Source organism: Crinia signifera, chromosome 4, assembly GCF_055691185.1.
Source record: "Crinia signifera chromosome 4, ASM5569118v1, whole genome shotgun sequence".
NCBI classification, from domain to species: domain Eukaryota; kingdom Metazoa; phylum Chordata; class Amphibia; order Anura; family Myobatrachidae; genus Crinia; species Crinia signifera.
In genome coordinates this window covers 184,846,216-184,863,420 of record NC_139220.1, presented here as the reverse complement: position 1 = coordinate 184,863,420, position 17,205 = coordinate 184,846,216, and positions in this window count along the sequence as shown.

Below are 17,205 nucleotides of genomic sequence, written 5' to 3'. Positions count from 1 at the left end.
GTGCTAGTATCTTTTGTAAAAACATGTCACCTATGCCTATGTGTCGCAGAGTCGCCTCCATAAATACCCAGTCTACTCGATCAAACGCTTTTTCTGCGTCCGTGGAAAGGAGCATGGTAGGGGTCTTGGTTAATTGTGCGTGTGCAATTAGGTCGATAACTCTGATAGTGTTGTCCCTTGCTTCTCTCCCACGGACAAAGCCCACCTGGTCTGGGTGTATCACCATTGGCATCAAGGGGGCCAAACGATTGGATATTAGCTTTGCATATAGTTTGACGTCTACATTTAGCAATGATATGGGTCGATAGCTGGATGGCAAGGCTGGGTCCTTGCCATCTTTTGGTAGGACTGTTATATGGGCACCTAGGGATTGGGGGGAAAATGGGGAGGCTTGGGAGACTGCATTGCAGGCGTGTAACAGGAGAGGGATGAGTTTATCCTGGAACGCCTTGTAGTACGTTACCGTGAAACCATCCGGCCCCGGGCTTTTGCCGGATGGGGTGGTCTTCAATACAGCTAGTAGTTCTGGCTCTGTGAAGGGGTCGTTCAGTGCGGATATAATATCCATTGGGAGAGTGGGGAAATTTATCTCCTCCAAGTATTTCTTCACCTCGCGCTCATGAACTAAGTGGTCACAGGGGGGGTTACCAGATTTCAAGTTATAGAGAGTCGTGTAGTAACCATGGAAGATCTCTGCCATTTTAGTATCCGAGGCATGTAGGACACCGGCCGGGTCCTTCATCTCTTTAATATAGGTCAGAGATCTTTGGGCCCTTAGGGCTCTGGCAAGTAGCTTACCAGGCTTATTCCCCCATCTATGATATTTATGGCGACAGCAGCGGAACGCTCTGCGGGTGCCTTCGTTCAGTAAGCTATTTAGAGCAGACCTTGCTTCCTGTAGTTCCACTAAGATTTCCGGAGTCAGGGAGGATTTGTGGATCAGTTCTAAGTTCTTAATTTTATCAAGTAGGGCCTCCCTGCATTCTGTCTTTTTCTTTTTCATACGGGAACCTAGTTGGATGCATTTTCCCCTAATAACGCACTTGTGTGCTTCCCAAACTGTTACCGGTGGCATATCTTCTATGTTATTGTGGGCTATGTAATCATCAATGGTTTCCGCTATCTGGACCCGACAGTCATCGTCTCTCAAGAACTGTTCGTTGAATCGCCATCTCCATTGGTGGATGGGTGGGTGGCTAAGGGACAGGGTAAGAACCACAGGGGCATGGTCTGAGCTCGCTATCTGTCCTATGGAGGCCTCAACTACTAGGTCAAGGGATTTATGATCTACGCAAAGATAATCAATACGGGAGTATGAATTATGTGGGTGTGAATAAAAAGTGTAGTCCTTATCTGTGGGGTGGGCTAAGCGCCAAGTATCTATCAGTTGGAAATCATGTAACAGGGCTTTGAATCTTCTAGTGTCCCTCAGTGAGGCTCTATTAGGTGCGCTTGTGGTGTCTACTCCTCGTTCCAAGGCCCAATTAAAGTCGCCCCCCACCACTAATACCCCTTCCAGGTCATCTTCTATCTGTTCCATGGCTTCTCTGAAGAAGCGTATTTGGCCCTTATTGGGAAGGTATAGGTTAACGAATGTAAAAATCTGATGGGCAATAGTCGCCTTGACCATCAAACCTCTACCGTCACCTATCGGGGTCTCTTTCACCTCCGATAAGCGTACATTTTTATCAAATAATATTGCTACGCCCTTGGATTTGGTCTCAGTGAAATCATTAAAATAGCCCACTGGGAAATGTTTAGAGGACAATCTCGGAGCTGTGCCCTTTCTAAAATGGGTCTCCTGTAGGAAGATTACATCAGCCCTGTCTGTGTGCATCATGTGAAGGATTTTAGATCTCTTCTCTGGAATATTAAGGCCTTTCACGTTAAGGGAGATCACTTTTAGGTTAGCCATTCATTAATAGTAGTGTCAGTAGCATCTTATAGTGTCGCTTCCTGCTGATTAGGTACAGGTGGGGGGGGAGAGAAGGGTAGACACATGAGGGAAGTGGGGGGAGGAAGGGGGTACATATCACATAGTGTTGAAAATAAACTTTGTTAACGGAACAAATAGTCTCTGCGTCTATAGACCAGGGGAACCTAAAAAGGCCCATAGTCTACAAATTTACAGCAGAGCAGGGGGGTAGAGGGGAACTAGAGTAAGCCACCTTTCAAATATATAAATAGGCAGTATTAGAGTGGTGCTAACATGCACCTGCCCGAGGGATTAAGAGTTCGAGCACTATATAATGGTATTTTTCTAATAAACATATTTCGTGACCATTGAATTTTAACTTTAACTGAGGTCGTCTTAGGAGAGGCGACCTTCTTCTATCGTAGTAAAACAGTGTATTACATTTGGCTACTGTATCATAGAAGAAAAGTATCTGATATTCACGTGACAGGAGTAGCAGTAATTGGTCGCTTCGGCTGCTGGTGTCGATTTTGGTCTTCCCTTCCAGAGGTTGGACCGCCAGAGGTGGCTGCCCGTTGCCTCTTGTCAGATCCTGGAACAATCTGCCATCGCTCCCTGCGGGGCAGGGGTGGAACAGAAAGTTCAGATGGGTCTAGCCAGTTAGGTAGGGTCGGGGGAGGTATTCCCAGTGCGCTGCAGAAGCCTTCAACGTCCGCCGGGTCATGAAGGGTTAGTAGCGATCCTTTGAGGTTCACCTGGATACTTAGTGGGAAGCCCCAGCGGAATTTGATCTCACGTTTCTTAAGTTCGTCTGTGAGAGGCCGAAGCAGGCGTCTTTGTTGCAAGGTGGACCATGATAGGTCTTGGAAGATTTGGAGCTTATGCCCCTCAAAGTCCACATCCGGATTGCGCCTTGCCGCTCTAAGAATCTCCTCTTTTTCCTGAAAGTAATGTAACCTGCAGATCACGTCCCGTGGTTTTTCTGTCGGGGTCCCTTTGGGTCGTAGGGCCCGGTGCGCTCTATCAAATAGTATCTGGTAGTTAGGATCGGATCCTAGGAGTCCGTTGAACACTTTGGTGAGAGCAGGTTCTATGGAGTGGGGTGCAATATCTTCAGGGAGGCCCCTTATTCTCAGATTGTTCCTTCTCCCCCGATTGTCCATATCATCAAGCCGGCGGCTCATTTCTACCAGCGAGCGGGATTGGCGGGAGACAAGATCATGGAGGTCGGAGAATTTTGAGTCCGCCTCTTCACTTTGTTCTTCTAACATGACCACCCTATTCGCAATCTGTTTGACATCGGATTTAATAGCGGATATGTGGGTTTGCATGGATTCCTCTAGCCTCTTTTCCGTGGTCAGTAGATCTTGCTGCATCTCCTGGCGAGTCGGCAGCGATTGCAATTTGGTAAGAATGGCCGTCATATCTGGTACCCCTCCATTGGCTTTTGGGAAGGAGAATTCGCCGCCATGGGTTCTTCTATGGTGTCGACAGTTTGGGAGGGAGATGACGGAGCGGATGAGGCTGATTCAGATGCAGGAGTGCCGAACAAGGAGCGGAATGCGGCCACTTGGGATGATTTAGCAGAGGTGTTCACCAGAGATCTAGAGCGGCGGCGTTTAGTCATGTAGTCTTGAATGTGGAATGGTCATTGGTAGCGGGTCTCGGGCAATGCAGTCTGGCGTGGGCGGCTTAGCACATAGTCCCCTCAGCGCGGCCTGGTCAGGGCATTATATGTCAGAATGTGGCTATGTCACATCTGGGTGGATGAGGGTGCTTGGTGTTTTAGGCTCTTTTCCCCTAGTGGCTCATAGCATACTTCAGGGTATCTGCCCCCTATAATTGGGTCCTCAGAGTCCCCCCCCCCCCCCAGACCTATGTAGCTGGGGAAAGAGGCTATGTGCTGCAGACAGCGGGGATATGTAGCTATGCAGCAATGGGTGGGATGCTCAACCCCTCTTGTATTATGGATGTGGGGTGTATTGGGCAGCGTACTCCGACCTGCAGGTCTTTGTGTTTGCTGTGGTACAGTTCACAGCCCCCTTTTTGATATACACTGCTGGCTGATCTGGGGTATTGTGGGTGTTGGTGGGGCCTGGGCACCTAGTTATTGTTTGACTGGGGCAGTATGGCGCTAGTGGTGACCATCTCCCACTTCAAAGAGGTGAGTGAGGCTTTCCGGGCGTCCCCTGAGGGTACTTACAGCAGGCGGAGATGTCCCTGTTTGTGTGTGTGGCGGATGCCGAGCGAGCAGTTGGCTCTCTTCTCCCCGCCGCCGGCACCAGCTCCGTCAGCGCCTGAGGCCTGTCACGTCGCGGTCGGGTGGTGGGGGACTCCTCCGGGCTCCCTCACGGTCCAGGTTGGGAGAGCGTCCGCAGGTGGGGGCACAGCTCGCCGCTGTAGCTCCCGTTATGCCGATTCGCGGCACCCTGGGAGTCCGCGGCGCACCTCCGTCCGAAATCGAGGTCCCGGCTCCGGCCTACAGACCAGGCCGCAACCTGCAGGAGCGCTGAGAAGCACTCCCCGGCTCCGCAGCGACGGTCTGCAACGGTCGGTGCTCGGGGGGACTCTGTTGCTGCAAGAGTGGGGGGTATGAGTGGGGTGATGGGCACGAAAAAGGGCAAATTTAGGCTGTAATAGGCAGGAGCTCTTGGTCAGCACATCTGCCCTGTTAGCTCGTCAGGCCACGCCCCCGGCTCACTGATTTTTATGAACCACCCTATGAGGCTGCGATCAAGGATCTGTGAGTCCAGCAGTACCGCAAATGTAGCATACAGTCGCACTTACTTGCCCAATGAATGAACTGACTTCTCATTGGATTGAGAACATTGACCCTTATTCAGATCTGATCGCAGTACTAATTTGTTCTCTGAATGGGTAAAACCATATGCACTGCAGGTGGGGCAGATGTAACATGTATAGAGAGAGCTAGATTTGGGTGATTTATTTTGTTTCTCTGCAGGGTAAATACTGGTTGCTTTATTTTTACACTGCAATATAGATATCAGTTTGAAGCACAAACCGCACCCAAATCTAATTCTCTCTGCAAATGTTACATCAGCCCCACCTGCAGTGCATATGGTTTTGTCCACAAGAGAGTGATTGTGCCTTTGTGAGTGAACTAGAATAACCCCCATTGTGTCAAAAGGTCAACTGCCCTGCCTGCTCTGCATCCCCACATTGCCCATTCTCACATCACCATTCGAGATTTCACTAATTTACTAAGCCGAAAATACATGTGTGTTCTCTGTTTTACGACTGGTATATTTATTCATATTTTTTTAAATGAATAAATAGACCATCCAAAGAACACAAACCTTATTTCACCATTCACGCCTCCCCCATTTACCTTCATCCTCTACCAGCAATGCCTGGGGGTCTCTCGTTGCTCAGCTCTGAGAGGGCTCTTGGAGACCTGGTCGTACATGGCAGGGCTGGGGGCCTTGGACCTGAAGATGGTGCTGGCCAGAAGTTAAAGTGAGGAGGAACGGGGTGGAACTGACTTCCACCACCTCTAATGGTGACGTGGAACCTCCACATTGGCCCAGTGCCAGATTAAGGTCTAAATGGGCCTGGAGCTGAAAATGATCAAGGGCCTATTATACGCAATAATAGGGGTTGTGGCCAGCACCTAATAATGTGGGGGGCGTGACCAGTGTTCTGGTTGGGTGGTCTGCTCATGGGTGTGTCTCTATTTGTGTAAATACTTCCAACTAATTATATATAAAGTGTGTGTGTGTGTGTGTGTGTGTGTGTGTGTGTGTATGGGTGTGCGTGCTGGAAAAGGCAGGGAGCTTGCATAGGAAAAATGCAAAGAGTTTAGTATAGGGTGGAAAATGGCAAAGAGGTTGGCATATGCAAGGGCCTGGCACAGAAAAGAGGGAAAATATAAGCTGCAGATATACTTACCTTCCATGTATCGCCAGCACTGAGAGCATCGGATGATATATATATGCACACTTCCTCCAGCCAAAGAGTGCAATACATCTGTATATATATAATCTGAGTTACCCCCTTAGGGGTGAGTCCATTTTATACGGTTGCAGGAAAGGCGGCACACATAAGGCTCCAAATTTATTAAGAAAATTGCTGGTGCAGTTTAATGCATACAGATGGAGCCGGCCTGGTCTTTGCAGGGGATGGCGGCAGAATCGCCAGCTGCCATCCCCCGCCAGCCGCCATCTGATATGCAAAAGGGGACGCGCGCGCACGATATGCGTGCGTCCCCTTCCCACGGCGCTTCCCCTGGGTCCCCGCCACTTCCCCCGGGTCCCCGTCGGCTTGTCGGCGGTCACCCGGGGTCCCCACCGCCTCTCCGCACCCTCCCCTAACCCTGAAGCGGAGACGGACAGGGTTCCCGTCGCCATGCCGCCTGGAAACTGAGACGCACGTGCGTGTGAGACGCACGCGCGTCTCAGTCAGATGGAGCGCCTCGCTGCTGGTGGATCGCCAGCGGAGACAGCCTGGCGATTCGCCAGCAAGAGGGAGCCCGGCTCCATCTGTATATACAAATTATACAAGATACTTGCGGCGTGAGGCGGTATTCCAGTCATAAAAAAATACTGAAAGCCAAAACTTGTAGACAACATTTCAGCACCTTTTATGTGGTCACCTAAGTTTACCACACCATATACCCTATATACAAATCATGTAACACAATAGTAACCCCCTTATACAGTACTTGCCTCTTACACATTATGGCACATGGAATGAGCCAAAATTCACACCGACTGAACCAAAATTCACACTATGGCACACAGATTGAGTCAAAATTCACATTATGCCACACAGATTAAGGCAAAATTCACATTTTGCCACAGGGATTGAGCCAAAATGCAAACTATACCAAACGGATTGAGCCAAAATTCACAATATGCTTCAGAAAAAGGGACATTTGGCGCGCATTAAAAATTTACACCATAATGCCCTTTACATGTTAAGCCACACACCATAATTGCCATTATGTATTATGCCAAACACCATAATGCCTATTAAAAATTATGCTACATAAGTGCTGCTTACCTATGTGCTCATTGCCAGGGGTTCCATGCTCATTGGCAGGGGTTCCATGCTTGTTGCCATGTGGGATTACATGCTCATTGCCAAGAGGAATACATGCTTGAGGTAACTGGGGGACAGCCGCCGCTGAGCAGAAGTGACAGCCATTGAAAGCCAGGCAGAGAGCAGGGGGCTGCCTGGCTTTATTCAGAGCACTGCAGGTCCCGGTTATTTGAAATAATACCCCTTTCAAACCATAAAATGCAGGGACTGGCCCCTTTTACACCAGGGAAAACGTTCCAGATTTGCCCAGCTGTATCTCTGGTTCCCGGGGGCTAGCGACGCAGGGCTGGGCTCGTTGGAAAGCCCCAGTCCTCATCTACAAAATAGGCCTATTTGGAGAGTGAGCCTGGAGCTGTAGCTCCATCAGGTCCATTGTTAATCCGGCCCTGCAGTGGCGTAACTATTAATTGGGCGCCCCCCCCCCCCCCCCCAGCCTTACCTGTCTTGCTGGTCCCGTCCCGGCTCCCTTGCTGGCTTCATTCTTCTGCTAGTAAGACGGACCAACACAAAATGTCCGCCCCCATACAGCAGACAGTTTCAGAGAACTGTCTGCTATATGGGGCAGACATTTTATTGTGGTCCATCTCACTAGCAGAAGAATGACCACCAGTGAAGTCAGGTATGGCTGCGGGCGGCGGATTGGCGGGCGGGAGATGGGCGGACGGGAGGGGGCTAACTATAGCACCACAGCCCCCCGGCGCCCACACATGCACAGCACCCCCCCGCGGCCGCGGGGGCTGCGGTGCTATAGTTACGCCTCTGCGGCCCTGCATTGGCCCTGCACTGTAATTCTCACAGAAAAGCATTCTAGTTTGCAGGGGGATGCTAAAACCCTACCACTGGCCCATTCTCTGCGTAATGGGGGGAGGGGAGGGGGTGTAATTAGGTGGCATAGAGAAATGAGACCCCCCACCTCTGCATGACCAATTTATGCCCTGGTGCCACCTCCAGCTGCTGGTACTGCGTGAGTTGGTCTCTGCCAGGGTCCAGGACATTGGATTGCATTTGTAGGCGGGAGAAAAGAGTACCAAGAATACAGTACTTTCACATATAGCTTTTCATCAACCCCTTCAAATCCAGCACCCAGGGCTAATGCTCCCCCTCCTCCTTAAACCCTAGTTGCTGCCCTGCCAGCATATTTTATTGACAAGTTTGGGTAGCGGCCCCCAAGTTAGTTGCCCTGAGACCCTCACATTGTATCCATATGGCTCACAGACAATGTCTAGGTAGACAGTCAATAGGTAGACACCAAAAGGGATACATGCACTAGGTTAACATTGACAAAAGGTATGTCAACACATGGTCGACACATAAAAAGTTCTTTCATGAATTCTCCCATTTGGGTGACTTTTTCATACTTGCCATTCTCAAAGGCCTCTGACGATCTGCGGGGCTGCATGTAGATTTCCCAGGTCTGCAGGGCTGCACACAGATTTGTGGGTCTACAAGCTGCACATAGATTTCCCGGGTTTGCACATAAATTTTCTGGGTCTGCAGCGCTGCATGTACATTTCCCAGGTCTGCGGGACTGCACATAGATTTCCCAGGTCTGCAGAGCTGCACATACTGTAGATTTCTTGGGTCTGCACATAGATTTCCCAGGTTTGGTGGGCTGCATGTAGATTTGCCAGGTCTGCACGTAGATTTCCTAGGTGTGCAGTGTCGTAGCTACTATGTGTCACACCACGCCGTGGCTTGGGGGAGCGGCGCTAGCAGGGTCTGTGGTGGATGCCGCTGTCTGAGCTGACAGTCAGTGTCTGACTGTCTGTGACACTGACAGAACAGTCTTATGCCAGGCCTCAGCAACGGTGCGCAGACATGAAGTTGCGCTGCCCCTGGCCTGGGCATTGACTGTCTGTCAGTGTCACAGACAATGTCACTGTGAAGCTGTACACAGAGCCTATTGGCTGCTGTGTACAGTATGGGCGGGCAGGGCGGGCTGGGACGGAGGGGAAGCACTGAAGCACTGAGCTGCTGCAGCAGCACTACTGCACTCACTCAGTGGCGGACTGGGCCGGGGGTGAGCAGACTGGCCAAGTAGCGGTGAGGGAAGGAGACAGAAGTCATCGCCACTTGCTGGAAATGTTCGAGACTTCGAGCATAAAATGCCTCTCATTCACCTAATGCACCTCCCCTAGTCCCTCCTCTGTCACTTTGAAATAAATAAGGCTTGCCCCATGAAGGCAGAGATTCTAAGGCACATGGCCACAGTCACCGCTGACTCAATTGTTAGGCCAGCAGAACTGTATAGAGTAGCGGCACCGCCGAGGGCATCACTGCAGTAGCCTGCCAAGGATCATACCTCAGGCTGCGAACCAAAGCCGGCCTCTGCTGAGAAACCCTGGTGAGTCCCTGATGTCCCTGACAGTTGTCAGTGTGGAGCATAAACGTACCATCGGCAATCTTTATGCCATAACACTTTAATAACTTATCTAAACTTATCTAACTTAACACTACAAATAAAGAGACAGACACAAGTGCTGGCGTTTCAAATAATGAATGTCAAATTTATTAATTGACAACTATATATATTAATCTATAGAAGAGGGTGGCGGCCCTAAAGAACGGTCATAGAGAAAAGGAGGGGTAAGATGACATCACACCATTCATACATCATTGGTGTTCAACTCTCCCACGCTACCCACTCGGGCAAGTGGTGCATCCCACCCCTGTCCAAGGGGCATGGGCTACAAGCGTATCATTGACGGGAGAGCGCACCCCACTATCCTCATAACACTTCATTTGAACAAGGACCGTTCTTTACCGCCGCCAAGAAAGGATAGAAAAATAGGGAGGGAGGGTGGGGAAAACCGGACCAGAGTGCAGATCACCTGACCTCTGGCTATTCCTACAACAGGAAACTCCTCCCTACTCCCTAATTGGCTATAGCTGCAGCATCATAGCCTAAACATAAACCACAACCAAAGTGCAGGCATCTCAGACTCCTTCGGTAGTTTATGTCACCTCCAGCTTATTCAGCCATCGGTTTTCTTAAACGTACCATCGGCAATCTTTATGCCATAACACTTTAATAACTTATCTAAACTTATCTAACTTAACACTACAAATAAAGAGACAGACACAAGTGCTGGCGTTTCAAATAATGAATGTCAAATTTATTAATTGACAACTATATATATTAATCTATAGAAGAGGGTGGCGGCCCTAAAGAACGGTCATAGAGAAAAGGAGGGGTAAGATGACATCACACCATTCATACATCATTGGTGTTCAACTCTCCCACGCTACCCACTCGGGCAAGTGGTGCATCCCACCCCTGTCCAAGGGGCATGGGCTACAAGCGTATCATTGACGGGAGAGCGCACCCCACTATCCTCATAACACTTCATTTGAACAAGGACCGTTCTTTACCGCCACAAGCCAAGCCTTAGGCTGCAGCACCGCCACCCTAAACGCTCAGCACTTACTAAACAACAACACATCAACTAAAACCTCTAAACAAATCGTCCAGGAATATGGCCATTCCCTCAGGACTCAGATGGACACCGTCCGGCCTATACAGGGAACCCCGCTTATAGGTGATGGAGTCATGCCTGATGACTCCACCCCTATTAGCCAACAGGTATCGCTGCACCGCAGCATTGACCTTCCTCCGTGCGCTATCCAAGCGGGGCCCTGACCTAGCATTCCTCCAGACTCGCCTAGGAATCATTGAGGACCAAATTAGTTGGCAGCAAGGGAGCGCTTGAGCCACAATATGCAGGTCCCTGATGATAATCGACCTAAGTTCTAAGGCGGTGCATTGGCCTAGATCGTTTCCGCCCAGGTGCAAAATTAGCACCTCAGGGACTCCGAAGTCCCGCACCGACCTCAGCAAAAGGCCCCGTAGCGCTCCCCAACGCATGCCTCGCACACCCAACCATCGCACTTTCTGAGCTTTCACTCGCATACTCTCATTCAAACTGCCACACGCCATTGATGCCCAGTGGACAAAAGAGTGTCCCATCACCCACACCGTCTTGGAGTCCCTGCGACCTGAAAGATGTAAACAGGTTAGGACACATGCCATCCAAATCAAACCTCACTTAACAAACCAACCACACCGGAGAAGGCAAAGATAAAGAAACCGTAACCGACCAGACCTTGAGGCACACTGCACAGAAAACCCCCGGAGTAAACTAACCAGGACGCCATGTCAGATTGGAATTAAGCCGAATTGTGCCCCCGGGGGAAAGTGGACCACCTCAAGACTCCCGCTAAAGTGAGACGAGTACTTATGCGTCCAGTCGGTTACAGTCTTGCAGATGGAGAGACAGGCCAGGCCGAATGTATCTGCGGAACGCTGCCGAGCGCCATCGACCCAGAGACTGTATCTCTGCGTCGGATTGACCCCCAGCAGCAGCAGATGTGGCCGCCCCGATCCGGAAGGAGTGTGTACCAAACTCCCGCGGATCCAGGCCAAGAGATCCCAGGGCACGTTGCAAAACATGGCAGAACTGGTATTTTGTCAATGAAGAGCCGTCTTCATGCATTTACCATGCCCCAGGGCGGTCAGGACGCAGCAGGGCGTAGGCGCTTGCCATCACCACTGGGCAAATCCCTTCCACCAGGCACGGTTGCAGTGACAGCCATTGGCCTCTCCCAGTCTGATCCGTCTTGGAACGTCTTACCCGGCACCAAACCAAATCGCCCTGTATCAATACATCCTCTAACAACAGAGGAGAAGGTCGATGCCTCGACGGGGCTACCAGCTCGCCGACCCTGAAAGCTCCATGGAATGCCATGGCATATGCCAAGCGAAACAGTCGGACCTCATATTCAGAGTGACATACATCCCAAACCGCCCCCAATAAGGGAGGCAGCAGGGACACGTCAATGGGCCTTCTGCTATCTGGAGCCACAGGGGAAGCGCGCCGCCAGCCCCTCAGGGCCCGAGACACAAGAAAAGACCGGCCGGGGTCCGATCTCCCATACAGCGATGAGAAGAACAACACGCCGGCCAACAGCCGTCTCACGGCTGACACAGTCCGCCCTCCGGAGTACAAACTCCACACAAACGCCAGCATGGCTTCGCCCGGGGCCTTACCTTGCTGTGACGCGGACATTCTGAATTGTTCCCATTCCAGCCAGCCAGCTTGGTAACAATGCAGCGTCCTGGGAGCAATAGCCCGCATGGCTAGTTCCTCCATGCCGGCCTGATGACCTGCCAAACATAAGGAGGACACGGCTCACCAACCAAATCCGCTCCCGGAGCTAGGGACCGGAACCTAGCCCAGTCACGCCTGGACAGGGCGTCGGCCACCGAGTTGTCCACCCCGGGAACGTGCCTGGCCACAAAATGCAGGTTAAGCCGCAGACATACCAATACAAGGCGAGAGAGCAGGCGCACCACAGGGAGAGAAGAAGAGCTCTGTCTGTTGATGGCCTGCACCACCCCCAGGTTATCACACCAGAAGGTGATGCAGGCATCACGTAGGCGGTCGCCCCACAGTTCCAGGGCCACCACAATAGGGAACAGCTCCAGGAGAAGCATGTTCCTGGTGAGCCCCTCTTGCGCCCATTCCTCCGGCCAGGTCTCCGCGCACCAAGAGCCGTGCAGGAAGGCTCCAAAGCCTATTCCCCCGGCCGCATCGGTGTATAGCTGCAATTCTTCGCTGTACCGCGGAGGGCTAGGCCACAGCAACACACCGTTGAAGTCGCGGAGGAAAACATCCCAAACTCTAAGATCCCTTTTGAGCTCAGCATTCAGGCGGACAAAGAATTGGGGCCTATTTGGACCCGCCATGGCCAGTTCCAGTTTTCGACAGAAAACCCTCCCCATGGGGATAACCCGGCAGGCGAAGTGAAACAGGCCCAGTAGGGACTGTAGCTGGCGTACCCGGAGTTTGCCGGAGGCCAGGGACTGGGAGATCGCCCCTTGTAGCCGTGCAAGCTTATCGAGGGGCAACCTGCAGCACCCGGCCCGCGTGTCAATCTCAATGCCCAAGAATGAAAGGCATTCAGTAGGCCCCTCTGTCTTGTCCTCCGCGACAGGGACTCCGAAATGTAAGAACAGCTGCTGCATTGCGCTCAGGAGAGCCCCGCAACGCGGGGAATCAGCCGGGCCTACGCACAGGAAGTCGTCCAAATAATGGGCGACCCCCGGCTCGCCCGTAAACTCCGTGACGCACCAATGCAGGAAGCTGCTAAAACACTCGAAGTAGGCGCAGGACACCGAGCAGCCCATAGGCAGGCAACGGTCTACATAATAACCTGAAGGCAGCTTAAAACCCATGAACCTAAAGGAGTCCGGGTGCAGGGGCAGCAGTCGGAATGCCGACTCGATGTCAACCTTGCCTAGCAGGGCCCGCCCCCCGAAGCCGCGCACAATAGCTAAAGCCTCCTCGAAGGATTGGTACCGTACATGACACAACTCCATAGGAATTGCATCATTCACAGACAATCCAGGTGGGTGGGACAGATGCTGTATCAGGCGAAACTTGCCTGTCTCTTTCTTGGGGACTACTCCAATAGGTGACAGTACCAAACCCCGAACCGGAGGTTCAGGAAATGGGCCCACCATCCTACCCAATTTTACCTCCTTCTCGACCTTCTCCAGGACGACTTGGGGCATGTCGATTGCTGACTTCAGGTTTCTCGGGGACCCGGACGCCACCTCCCCTTGAATGGGGAGGAGGAATCCTTGCGAGAAACCCGCGGCCAGAAACTGCGCTTCATCCCGGAGGGGGTAACGCCCCAGCCAACTGGCTAGGCGGTCGCCCCTCACGGGGGACGGGGCCTTACTGTGGAGGAGCAGGGGCTGGGTTGGCCCCGGCATTTTGCCTGGGAGCCCCCCCAGCCTGTTTGCCACGCGTGCACTCCTTAACCGGGTGTCCTCCCCAGCACTTTGAGCATTGGTGACGAAACTTACAGCGGGAACCCGCTGCGCATCCTGCCCCGTTGTAAGCAAAGCATCTGCCCGCTGACTGCCCCCCTCCAGAGCCCCCGCGAAAGGACGAGGGGGCCCTGCGTGGGGCAGACGCGGGTGTTGAAACCACCGGAGCCGGGGCGGCGGAGGTCGAAACCGACGGTTTCTTACCCATCCACACCTCGACATCCTTAGCGCCAAGGGCCATGATCTCACAACCCGACTGCTTCCGCCGGAATTGCTCGTCATAAGCCCGCCAGACGTTCTCGCCGTCGTCCATATACATGGCGTGCATCATATGGATGTAACTAATAACATTCATATGCTCCTGGGGTCTGGTCTCCAAGTAGCATGCAGCAAACATAAACAGCCCCACTTGCCACCTCTGATACGTGCAGTAGGCTGCCTCGCCAATCCCCCCTTTACGCTTTGCCTCGCGGTAATCTTTTTCATCCTGCGCAGTCATAGTAAAGAAGCTGACGTATCTGCCCTCCCTTATCCTATCCCTTACGCTGCGCCTGAGGCCTCTTAGTACTGCCGTATTCTCGCAGTGGACCACCTGCCCCCTAGGAAACAACGGTGAGCCCGAGTCGCCACTGGAGGACTGCGAGCGCCTCCGGTGTCTCCTAGAGCGTCTGTGCCTGTGCATGGATCTGCGTCCCCCCTCCTCGCCGGAGGTCACGGACTCTGACCCCGAGGAGGAGGATGTACGGGAATACCTGCGCCTGCGCTTCTTGCGTGCTCTGGCTGACCCACCTGACACAGCTCCCGCTGTAGCCGCACCTGCTGTTCCGGAGGGACCAGCCACCTCTGACGGCCCGGCAATGGCCTCCTCTGCCTGGTGCTGCGATGGTGTCGGCACGACTGCGTCCCTTGGCGGTGTGGAAGCCATATTCGCGAAAGGCGTGCCCAGAGCTGCCAGCACATGTGCCGCAGGGTCCCGGATAGAAGGAACAGAAGGGAGGACAGTAGTAGCTAGATTCCCAGGCCCTGTCTGTACCGGTTGCTGACCCGCCCTCGGCGTCAGCATCGCTACCAGCTGCCGCACCACTGCCATATCTACCCCTGTGGAGGGTGCTTGCGCAACTCCAGGGGACACTGCCTCTGCAGCCGTGGCTGAAATAGCCTGCGCTGCCTGTGATAGCATGACGCGCTGGGATAGCAAGCGCGCCCTAGAGAGCCACCCGCTCCTTGCCCTCCTTAAGGGAGTCATGGGGGACCCCGTGGAGGGGTGGCCCTGTGTGGGCAATGTAGGACGGGCTGACTGAGCAGGAGAGCCCCTGTGCTGTGTCCCAGGACCCGCAGCTCGCGTCCGGCGGCCATCTTGGATGGGCGCGGATGCACCTGTGACTGCTGCTGCGGGACCCTGAGACCGCGTGCGCCTGCCCCGCTGACTACCTCCGCCAGGGGTGCCTCCGCTACCCCGGGCGGGAGCGCTACTCGCTCTATTAGCTTGCGGCCTAGCACCGCGCGCCGCCGCGTCATCAGCCGATGGCGCGGATCTCGCGCCCCGCCGCTGTGGACCCGCTCTCGCCGCCGCTCTGCCTCCCCGCCCGGCCTGCGTGACGCTAGCCGTTGGGGGATCAGAGGGGGAGCCGGGCTGTGCAAAACGGGAGGGAGGGTGGATGTTTCTCCGCGGGCGCGGCATGGCTAGGCCTGGCAGCAGCAGCGTTACACTATCTGGCACCAAATCCCCCAAGGAGCAGCCTGACAGAAGAGAAAGAAGTATGTGGAAGGCAAAGGGAGAGAAGTAGCTTTGACAGTAGAAGGAATAAGTGAGTATGACAGAGGAATAAGTACAGGAGAGAGTCTGAAAACCAACCTGCTCCTTGGAAAACCGGACCAGAGTGCAGATCACCTGACCTCTGGCTATTCCTACAACAGGAAACTCCTCCCTACTCCCTAATTGGCTATAGCTGCAGCATCATAGCCTAAACATAAACCACAACCAAAGTGCAGGCATCTCAGACTCCTTCGGTAGTTTATGTCACCTCCAGCTTATTCAGCCATCGGTTTTCTGGGGATTTGTGGGTTTGTTTGTGTATACATGTTTGGGGCTGGGGTGGTGGGGAGAGGAGGGGGGGGGGGGGTTATGTAAAATAATTGTTAATGTAGGAGTGGTGAGAGTTGTAAAGATGGGCATAATGTGTTTGTTTGTGTGTGTGTGTGTGTGTGTGTGTGTGTGTGTGTGTGTGTGTGTGTGTGTGTGTGTGTGTGCTAGATTTGTGAGTGTGAGGGTAATACAGTACAGTATGAATGTTTGTACATTTTCTATGGGGGGGCACCAGAAACTCTTGGCTGGAGGGAGCAAAATTTATAGTTACGCCACTGGAGCGTGTGTAGATTTCCCAGGTCTGCGAGCTGCACGTAGATTCCCAGGACTGTGGGATTGCACATAGATTTCCCATATCTGCAGGCTGCATGTAGGGTCTGAGGGGCTGCACGCAAATTTCACAGGTCTGTGGAAATGCACATAGATTTCCCAGGTCTGCGGGCTGCACATAGATTTCCAGGGTCTGAGGGACTGCACGTAGATTTCCCAGATCTGCAGGCTGCACATAGATTTCCAGGGTCTGAGGGACTGCACGTAGATTTCCCAGATCTGCAGGCTGCACATAGATTTCCCATGTCTGCAAGCTGAGCATAGATTTCCTGGGTCTGGACATAGATTTCCCTGGTCTGCAGGCTGCACACAGATTTCCCAGGTCTGCGGGGCTGCATGTAGATTTCCCAGGTATACGGGCTGCACATAGATTTCCCGTGTCTGCAGAATGCTCATAGATTTCCCGCGTCTGGACATAGATTTCCCGGGTCTGCGGGGCTGCACGCAGATTTCCCAGGTCTGCGGGCTGCACATAGATTTTCTGTGTCTGCAGGCTGCATGTAGATTACCCAGGTCTGGACATAGATTTCCCAGATCTGCGGGGCTGCATGTAGATTTCTAGGGTCTGCGGGTCTGCATGTAGATTTTTCAGGTCTGCGGTGCTATGCGTAGATTTGCACACGGCCCGGCAAAACCAAGCCAGCGGTCACAAAGGTGATTTAAGGTAATGTTTACAGATTGCAAATACAATGCATATAGACAACATCTGCTGCATTTCCATTTTGGTGGACAGAATTGCAAAAGTGGGAAATATGTAAATTTTGTACATAACTGTATCAGGCCCTAAGTTTGGTGGGGTTCCACCTATTATTTGAAGCTGAAAATAGTGTTGAAATGAATAGGGAACATTTTTCCCATCATAACATTTATTTATTTAAAGTAATCTACAGCTGGTAAATGATTTATAAGAAAAATGCTATACAATCTATTTGCAAATGACAGTATTTTTTTCAAAGATATCTTTATGTTATATATATA